Below are 10,342 nucleotides of genomic sequence, written 5' to 3'. Positions count from 1 at the left end.
AAAAAACTTTTTACTTTTGATGAAGTCCAGTTTTTCAGTGTTTTCTTTGTGGATTGTTCCATTTGTGTCATGTCTAAGAACACTTCGCCTAAACCTAGGTCATAAATATTTTCTCTTAGATTTTATCTAGAAGTTTTATGGTTTTAACATGAGTCTTAAGAAAGTTAACACTGTATGTCTTGTTACTCTCCTGGGCACCTCTGCAGAGATGATAGCCATTGAAGCAAAGCTGCTGTGACTGAACTAGGTGTGGGTGGGCACATTCATTGTTTATTATATGTGCTTTCTCAGGTTCCCACAAGCAATCCAATTAGATCAAAGCTTTTGTTTAAAAAAAATTAGTGGCAGAGAGCAGAATTCACTGAAGATGTGGAGAGACTAGCGGAAGGGCCATACTTTCCTGTCTCTACCAAGCCCTGTCCTCTGTTCTCCCCACACTCCAAATTTCTCTCTCTACTAGCAGAATTACCATCTCCCTGACTTTTGTCTCAATTGTATGCCCGCAGGGACTTTTTTCTTTTTCTCCAGATAATTAAATTATGTATAAAAGGACATTACTGAGGTCAAACAAAGCCTCCTTTGTTGCTTCCCCCCTGTCCTATTGTTCATACCCTGCCCCCCAGAGGCCAGCGAATGGTATTACGAATTTGGTGTGTAAAGTTTTGATCCAAGATTGTGATCTTCCTGGGGATAATGACGCCACTCTCATCTTCCAGATCTCCCCCTCCCCGCAAGGCAGGCACAGGGCTCAGTAAGTATTTGATGAATGATGGGAGGAGTGGACTTCCTGTTTTGTCTTGAGCTCTAATAATTGATTCACCTCCCGCAGAGAGGGAGGCTGTCCTGTGAGGGCTACAAGGGCAGTGCTTGCCCTTGAGGTACTTCTGATCTGATTGAGGAGAGAAAGAAGTACATAAGACAGCATGTTCTCGGAGCCAAACGAAGGAACCAACTAGCACTGCTGGAGTTCAGAAGAAAGACTGCTGCAGGCCCAGGAGGTCTCATACCGTGTTTTCCGGAAAATAAAACCTGACAGGAAAATAAGCCCTAGCATGATTTTTCAGGATGACAGCCCCTGAACATAAGCCCTGATGCGTCTTTTGGAGCAAAAATTAATATAAGACCCGCTCTTGTTTTCGGGGAAACACGGTAGCTGAGGTAGGATTTAAGTTGGGTAGTCAAGAAAAGGAAGATCTTTATTAATCAGAGAATAAGAGGGGAGAGCTTTGGAAGAAGAAACAACCCAAGCGAATCTGTGAAGGAAGGAACATCAGTTCTTTCCTGGGCACACCAGTGTCTACTAGTTTTCTCTCTGAAGTGCTATTATCTACAATTAGCCACCAGTGTACATCTGGGCTCCCCAAGGCAACCTGTTATTTTCTGATCACCTTTTCTTGGGATTGTGAAGGCTACCTCACAAATTGCTAGAATCGCAAATAGCCCTAAATTGTATTTTGGGTATGTTGTATAAATCCAATGGATGTTTACTTAGGTATATGACGAGCTGCTGCATAGGTAGGACCTATCCAAAAGTTTCTGTAGCAGTATTACTTTGTATTTCATTTTACAGACATTTACATAGCATTTACCAATGCTACCATTCTACTAAGTACTTCAAAATATTTTCAAAGAGTTTTTAAATTAAAATATAGTTGGCATACAATAGTATATTAGTTTCAGGTGTACAACATAGTGATTCACATTTATGTACTTTGTGATGTGAAACCAACACTAAGTGGTTACAATATGCCACCATACCATGTCATTAGAATATTATTGACTCTATTCCCTGTGCTACATCTCCATGGCTTGTTCATTCACAGATACCACCTCATTAACAAGTGACTTACCAGGTAGGTGGTATTATTATCCTAACTTTAGAGAAGAGTAAAGTGAAGCGCAGAGGGATTAAGTCACTTATGGTCATACAGCTATTAGCAGCAGAACTGGAACTCAACCAACTGTTAACCCTTATGCTCTAATATCTCTCTCTACAAAAATCCTGGATGGATAGTTGAATTAAGGCCCTTTAAATCCTGTTAAAGAAATCTTGAGAATGTTTCTTCTGTTCGTTTTGATAAACTGTTTTGGAATCATTTTAGATTTACAAAGAAGTTCCAAATGTAGTACCAAGAATTCATGCACTCAGTTTCCCCTTACGTTTTTTTGTTGTTGTTGTTGTTGTTCTTTTTTTTAAAATTAAAGTGTATTGGGGTGACAATTGTTAGTAAAGATTTCAGGTATACAATTCTGTATTACATCATCTATAAATCCCATTGTGTGTTCACCACCCAAAGTCAGTTCTCTTTCCATCACCATACATTTGATCCCCTTTACCCTCATCTCCCACCCCCCACCCCCCTTACCCTCTGGCAACCACTAAACTATTGTCTGTGTCTATGAGTTTCTGTTTCTCATTTGTTTGTCTTGTTCTTTTATTGTTTTTGGTTTATATACCACATATCAGTGAAATCATATGGTTCTCTGCTTTTTCTGTCTGACTTATTTCGCTTAGCATTGTAATCTCAAGATCCATCCCTGTTGTCTCAAATGGTCCTATTTCATCTTTTCTTACCACCGACCACCGAATAGTATTCCATTGTGTATATATACAACTTCTTTATCCATTCATCTATCGAAGGACATTTTGGTTGTTTCCATGTCTTGGCCACCGTAAATAAAGCTACAATGAACAATGGAGCACACGTGTCTTTATAGATAAATGCTTTCAGATTTTTTGGGGTAGATACCCAGGAGAGGGATTGCTGGGTCATATGGTAATTCTATTCATAATGTTTTTGAGGAACCTCCACACTGCCTTCCATAGTGGCTGCACCAGTCTGCATTCCCACCAACAGCGTATGAGGGTTCCTTTTTCTCCACAGCCTCTCCAACACTGGTTACTATTTGTCTTGTTGATGACAGCCATTCTGACTGGGGTGAGGTGATATCTCATTGTGGATTTTATTTGCATTTCTCTGATGATTAGTGATGTTGAGCATTTTTTCATATGTCTATTTGCCATTTGTATGTCCTCTTTGGAGAAATGTCTCTTCAGGTCCTCTGCCCATTTTTCAGTTGGGTTGTTTGTTTTTCTATTGTTGAGTTGCAGGAATTCCTTGTATATTTTGGATATTAACCCCTTATCGGAGGCACTGTTTGCAAAAATCTTCTCCCATTCAGTTGGTTGCCTCTTTATTTTGTCGATGGTTTCTTTTGCTGTGCAGAAGCTTTTAAGTTTCATATAGTCCCATTCATTTATTTTAGCGTTTACTTCCCTTGCCTTTGGAGTCAAATTCATAAAATGCTCTTTGAACCCAAGGTCCATAAGTTTAGTACCTATGTTTTCTTATATGCAGTTTATTGTTTCAGGTCTTATGCTTAAGTCTTTGATTCACTTTGAATTAATTTTGGTACGTGGTGACAGATAGCAGTCCGGTTTCATTCTTTTGTATGTGGCTTTCCAATTCTCCCAGCACCGTTTATTGAAGAGGCTGTCTTTTCTCCATTGTATGTTTTTTGCTTCTTTGTCAAAAATTATCTGTCCATATTTATGTGGTTTTATTTCTGGGTTCTCAATTCTATTCCATTGGTCTATGTGTCTGTTTTTCTGCCAATACCATGCTGTTTTGATTGTTGTTGCCCTGTAGTACAAGCCAAAGTCAGGAAGTGTGATACCCCCATTATTGTTCTTTTTTCTTACGATTGCTTTGGCTATCCAGGGTTTTTTGTGGTTCCAAACAAATCTGATGATTTTTTGTTCTATTTCTTTAAAAATTGCCATTGGGATTTTGATGGGGATTGCATTAAATCTGTATATTGCTTTGGGTAATATGGCCATTTTAACTATGTTGATTCTTCCAATCCATGAGCACGGAATGTCTTTCCATTTCTTTGTGTCTTCTTCAATTTCTTTTAAAAATGACTTGTAGTTTTCAGCATATAGGTCCTTCACATCCTTGGTTAATTTTATTCCTGGGTATTTTATTCTTTTTGCTGCAATTGCAAAAGGAATAGTTTTCTTTATTTCTTTTTCTGAGATTTCATTGTTAGTATATAGGAATGCAATGGACTTTTGTACGTTGATTTTATAGCTGGCAACTTTACTGTATCCGTAGTTTCCCCTTATGTTAATGTGTTGTATAACCATGGTCCTTTTGTCAAAATTAAGAAATCAACGTTGGTACACTGGTGTAAGCTCAAATACAGACTTTATTAGTATTACACGAGTTTTTCCACTAATGTTCTTTTTCAGTTCCAGGATACCACATTGCATTTAGTCATTGAGTCTCCTTAGTCTCCTCTGCTCTGTAGTTGTCTGTCTTTTCTAGGTTCTCATGACTTTGACAGTTTTTAAGAGGACTGGCCAGATATTTTGTAGAATGTCCCTCAATTTGGGTTTGTCTGGTGTTTTTCTCATAACTAGACTAGGATTTATAGGTTTGGGGAAAGAATACCACACAGGTGAAGTCCCCTTCTCATCACACGGTAACAGGGGTACACAATATCACTGTTGATGTTAATCTTCATCACCTGCCTAAGGTAGTGTCTGCCAGGTTTCTCCATCGTAAAGTTACCGTGTTTCCATTTTTATACACATTTCTAGTATATACACATATTGCTTAGAAGTAAGTTATTAAGTCCATCCCACATTTGAGGGGGAGGGGATTAAGCTCTACTTCCTGGAGTAAAGGAATATCTACATACATTATTTGGAATCATTACGTAAGGTAGATTTTTTTCCTTCTCCCCTATTTATTTGTGTATTTGTTCAATCATTTATTTATATCAGTATGGACTCATGTATTTTATACTTTGGGTTATAATCTAATACTATGTTATTTATTATAGACTATTCCTTATTAAAATCCATATTCTTCCTAAACCTTTTAAAGGTTATTGGCTTGAAAATCCAGAATTCCTTATTGTAGGTTTGTTTAAAGTAGGGACTCTCTGAATTAAGCTCTGGTAGAAAATTTGAGCGGTGTGTTGTGCATGCATACACCCATTTTACAGATGAATAAATTGAAATTTAGTGATGGTAAGTGGGTTGACCATGCTTATACAGTATGCGATGGAATCTTAGACAGGAATGGTGTCTACAGAATCCCAATAGTAGATCTCCATGCTCTCCTTAAGCACCCCTTGTGGTATGAAGCTTGTTAACTCACAAGGCAGCTCTTTTGATGTAGGATCTCCTCTACTACTAGTGGGACTGCAGTCATCCAGGGTTCTAGCCATTCTAGTAGATGTGAAGCAGTAGCTCATTGTGATTTTGATTTACAGCATTTCCTTGATGATTAATAATGTCCGAGCATGTTTTCATTTGATTTTTGGCCATTTGTATATCTCATTTAGAGATTTATATTCAAATTCTTTGCCCATATTTCAAGTGGGTTATTTATCTTTTTATCATCAAGTTGTTAGAGTTCTATGTATATTCTAGACACAAGTCCCTTATTCTTTTTCCCATAACTTGGCTGAGAACCATGTCTGGTAGGAAAGTGCACAAGGCAGACCTTGCAGTCAATATGATGGTGTAATAAGGCAGGAAAGAGCCTCAAGCAGAAACAACTAGACATGTGGAGAAAAGACCCAGCCTGGCTTCTGGACTTTTAAGAAGTCTGACAGCCCATGGAGGGCTTCTCAAGCCAAGGAGCTCTGGCTATATTTAGCTGGCTGGTTAGCAATGCTACTGTAAATAGTTGTTAAAAATCATTTGACCATATACAAACTGTATTAAATGGTGCTTTTTCTGAGGAAAGCCTCATTCTGTGCTTGGTAATTTCAGCTCCCTATCTTGGAATAATCATGCCAGTTTTAAATAAAAAAATTATTCATGACACTTGTTAAAGTCAGTAAGGCAGACTTTATTCAGGTGGACTACTACAGTAGAGTTTTATAGCAGGGGAGAGAGATCGGGCTCAACTTGAAATACAAGGAAAATTGGGAATTTGTAGCCAAGAAACAGAATTAGGCTGTTGATGGATGGGAAATTACTAAGAGAAAATACCAGGGGTAAAGGGGGATTCTGGCTAAACTGACTTAACAGGTTTCTTCCTGAAGGCAGGCCAGGGTGATCAGACATCCCCTGGGGGTGGGGGATATCATGAGTTATCAGATACTGAGGGTGGGGGATTCTGGCTAGAAGGACTTAGCAGAACTCTTGCTAAAATTGGACAATGCTGAGAGAAATGCAGAAGCTCAAAAGTCAGGGCCTAGTTGAGAAGATAGTTAAGAAGAGCCTGACTAAAGATTAGTCAAGGAGAGACTCTTTGTCACCAGTCCTGTACCTCCATCCACCTATATTTTCCCTATCTACTTCTCTGTGAGTAATAGGGCAAAGCAGATAACAAACACTTCTCAGGGCTGTTAGGTCTAAGGGTTGCTAGGCAACCCTGGGGCCCCTGTCAATCTTTATCCTCCCCCCAACCCTCCTCCTGGCCAGGGTTCCCCTGCTTCCCCCTAATGGCCTCTGGCTGGCTGCCAGCAGTATTATGGGTCCCAGAGCAGACTCATCTGCCTGCAGGCTGGACACTGCCAAGGGTCAGGAAGAGGTAACTCTGAGGTTGGGGGGAGGGGGTGCAAAGTTGTGCAACTCCTTACGGTTCACCACAGCGACCAAAGCCATTTTGGCACTGCTGGTTGTCTCTGCCACCAACTCTGTCTGTTATGCAATGACCATTTTTCAGGTGAGGGGAGCTGGGATCCCCGGAGAAAGAGCCCTGTGCACTACCATTCTTTGGTATTCACGCACTTCAATTGGAAGAAACTTGCCTAGCAACAGACCCAGCCAATGAGGAGCCACCATGACTCAGCCAATGGGAAGCCACACTGGGAACACCCACTTTCTTCCAATGGACATTTTGTTTAGAACAGCCCCTTCCAACTCCCCCGTTTTCTCTATAGGAGAATCCTCCTCCTCTTTGGCATAGCTTGCTTGTCCCAAGTTGCAATTCTCTGCTATCCCCAAATTAATTCATTTTGCTGGTAAACAACTGGCTATTTCAATTTTTCAGGATGATAGTGATAAGTGCTTACTGTTATTTTCATTGTGGACAGAAAGGAAGGCAAGCATCTTGGTTTTCAAGGGCCTGGTCCAGGTTCTGTTGATTCTCATTGAATCAACAGGCATTGAGCAACTGGTGGGTGGGTACCTCACTTACACTAAAAATTAATCCTCTTGAAAACCCAGTGAAATATGTATTAGCCCCATTTTGCAGATATATCTCTTAGCAAGGCAGAGAAAAAGGTAGAGAGGGGATACGTGCAGACTGTGTGAAAAGCTCAGTCTCCTGACTTCCCTGCCAGTGCCCTCTCCACTTCAGTCTGCAACACAGAGCTGAGGAAAGACAATTCCTGGGCTGCAGGATATCAAAGGTATTCTATTTGCCCCCTTTTATGGAATCAAAGTACAACAGCCTGGAGGGAAGAACTGTCAGCCGGGAATGACTTCCTGCTTGGACCCAGAGCCATGGGTTGTGCGTTTCCTCTAAAGCTGGAATTTATTTCCCTCCTGTAGGCAGAACCCAGGAAACTAACTTATTCTCCTGTTAGCTAGCCTGAGTACTCAGAAAAAAAGAAACTAGGTCCTCATTCATCACAAACTCCAGCCACCTCAACCCCTCCCACCCATTACAGACAAACACAAACATTTGGCCCCTTGTGATACAGGAGAGTTAGCATGTCCCTAGGTAGACAGAGAGGTCCCTGGTGGAATAAAAAAAAAGACAGCCATATCCTAAAACTTCAGGTTTTGAAATCACTCCTTTGCTCCAGGACATAATGTAACAAGGCCTGGAGGTTAATCATAAAATTCCTTTTGGCCTGACAAATGGAGCAGATCTGATAGATAAAGAGTGGGTTACTTTGCTAATTCCTTTAGGATGGGCAAGCAGAACAAACATGGCAGACGAATTTCATTAGAAGGCGCCAGTTCCCTTCTCCAAACAGCTCCCCTTCCCCAAGCAGGCAAGGGAAGGTATAAAAGTAAGAGCTTTTGCCTCAGTCACGGGGCACCCCCATTCGGGACCCCCTCCCGCTTGCTCAGGAGCTGCAACCTCTTCTCCTGCCTCTAATAAACTATCCTGTTTTTAAAACTTTTTGCCTCTCCCTGGTCCGTGTTTCCATTCTTTGGCTTCACAAGACATGATCCCGGACCACACTCAGAAACTGCCTGCAGATCCACCATCACCGATATCACTTGTACAATGAGAACTTTGATTTCTAAGGAGTGAAGAAACTCTCACCCCACTCCAAACTTGAATAAATATCTACTGATCCCAAAGCAGAAGAAATAATATTTAGAAGGAAGAAATCAAGAGCAATGGAGAGTAGTGACCTTGTCACCCTAGCCCCATAGGGATCTGCCTTTGACTAATAGAAGAATGGAGTCACCAAAAGTTCAGAGATTAGTTCATATGGAGAGTAGCAGAAACCAAGGCTATAAGTATTGACTCCCAGCTCGTGATTTCCCCCTCACAACTAGGATTCTCCCTACACAGAGGTATAAACTTGCCTCCTGAGATTACCAGCCAGCCACATTTCAATGTACACTTCACCCTCCACCCTCACACCCTAGATCAAAGTGAATTAAGACTTCTGGAGGGCTGGCCCGGTGGCTCAGGAGGTTAGAGCTCCGTGCTCCTAACTCCGAAGGCTGCCGGTTCAATTCCCACATGGGCCAGTGGGCTCTCAACCACAAGGTTGCCAGTTCAATAGTTCAATCCCTCACGTCCCGCAAGGGATGGTGGGCTCTGCCCCCTGCAACTAAGATTGAACACGACACCTTGAGCTGAGCTGCCTCCTGGATGGCTCAGTTGTTGGTTGGAGCGCGGGCTCTCAACCACAAGGTTGCCAGTTCAATTCCTCGACTCCCGCAAGGAATGGTGGGCAGCTCCCCCTGCAACTAAAATTGAACACGGCACCTTGAGCTGAGCTGCCGCTGAGCTCCCGGATGGCTCAGTTGGTTGGAGCGCGTCCTCTCAACCACAAGGTTGCCGGTTCGACTCCCGCAAGGGATGGTGGGCTGTGCCCCCTGGAACTAGCAACGGCAACTGAACCTGGAGCTGAGCTGCGCCCTCCACGACTAATCCTGAAAGGACAACAACTTAACTTGGAGAAAAGTCCTGGAAGTGCACACTGTTCCCCAATAAAGTCCTGTTCCCCTTCCCCAATAAAATCTTTAAAAAAAAAAAAAAAAAGACTTCTGGAGCATAAGGACATTTAATTTGGTAAGCCAGCTATTCGTTAACAACGTGTTCTGCATCTTTAAATTCATATACAGACTGTCCGTGTTAGGTCATGTAGTTAGATCACATGCCTATCATTTTTAAATACTCTGAAGCAAATTACATGTTTTAAGTTAAATCTCTCTCAGGAAAAAAAAAATGGTTCAAAGCACGAGGTGATTTGAACTTACGAAATTGAACTTGGATTCTAAATAATTTACAGTTTTATTAAAGAAATTGAGAAAGTCTGTTTAATGTGGCTGCCTTTTCCTGGCAACATTTTTTGAAGTTCTGAAGCAGTCTTCTTTCAAAAAAATAAGTTATTTTTTGCCATATGAATTTTTGTTGCAATGTACACATAACAACAAACAGCTCAGATTCAGTCAATTAATCTTTTCTTAGGCTTCATAGACCTCTTCAAAGAATGGAGAAACAGCAGATAAACTTCTTTTTTACTATAATGCTTTTCTCCATTCATATTCTCAGTGTATTTCCAAATTAGAAAAGGATTTCCTTCTTTTCCTACAGGCTGACATTTTCACATTTTTTCTATGGCCAACAACATGATAGGCATCTTGCAGGCACATGTCTCAGGAGGCAATCTCCTTTCATTTCTATAAAGCAAAAAAAAATCTCATTATGAGCTTCTGCCTGTTGTGAAGATATTGAAAATGACCCAAAACTTTCATTATGAAAACTTTAATTTCACAGGTAAACAAAATGCACTCCCTTTAAGCAGTGTTGTGTCCACGGTGTACAGGACATTTAACAGCTAAGACCCTTTCATTTTCTTTAGTAAGAAGCTTATAGCCTGGATGAATTTTCAGAATTTACATTTGTACTGTCTGCTGAATATTCAGATAGATGACCAAAATCTAGTTTGTATTGTCTCATGTTTTCTGTGATTTCATTAATATCTTCATAGAAATCAAGAAGACAATATGAAAGTCCAATTTTTTTTTATAAATCTAAGTATCTAATAGCTAGGGGGACATTGTTTTTCTTGCTGTGATCAGACACCTTACTTGGTACGCTGTAGAAAGCAAATCATTGGTAAGATCTATGCTGTGAGAGACCAATGTATCTGTTATCAAAGTTGCCCCCTTTTGTTC

This window comes from Rhinolophus sinicus, chromosome 18, assembly GCF_057876585.1.
Source record: "Rhinolophus sinicus isolate RSI-liver-muscle chromosome 18, RSI-T2T, whole genome shotgun sequence".
Taxonomy (NCBI): Eukaryota; Metazoa; Chordata; class Mammalia; order Chiroptera; family Rhinolophidae; genus Rhinolophus; species Rhinolophus sinicus.
The sequence above is the reverse complement of the archived record's forward strand: the minus strand, read 5'-3'. Positions refer to the sequence as shown.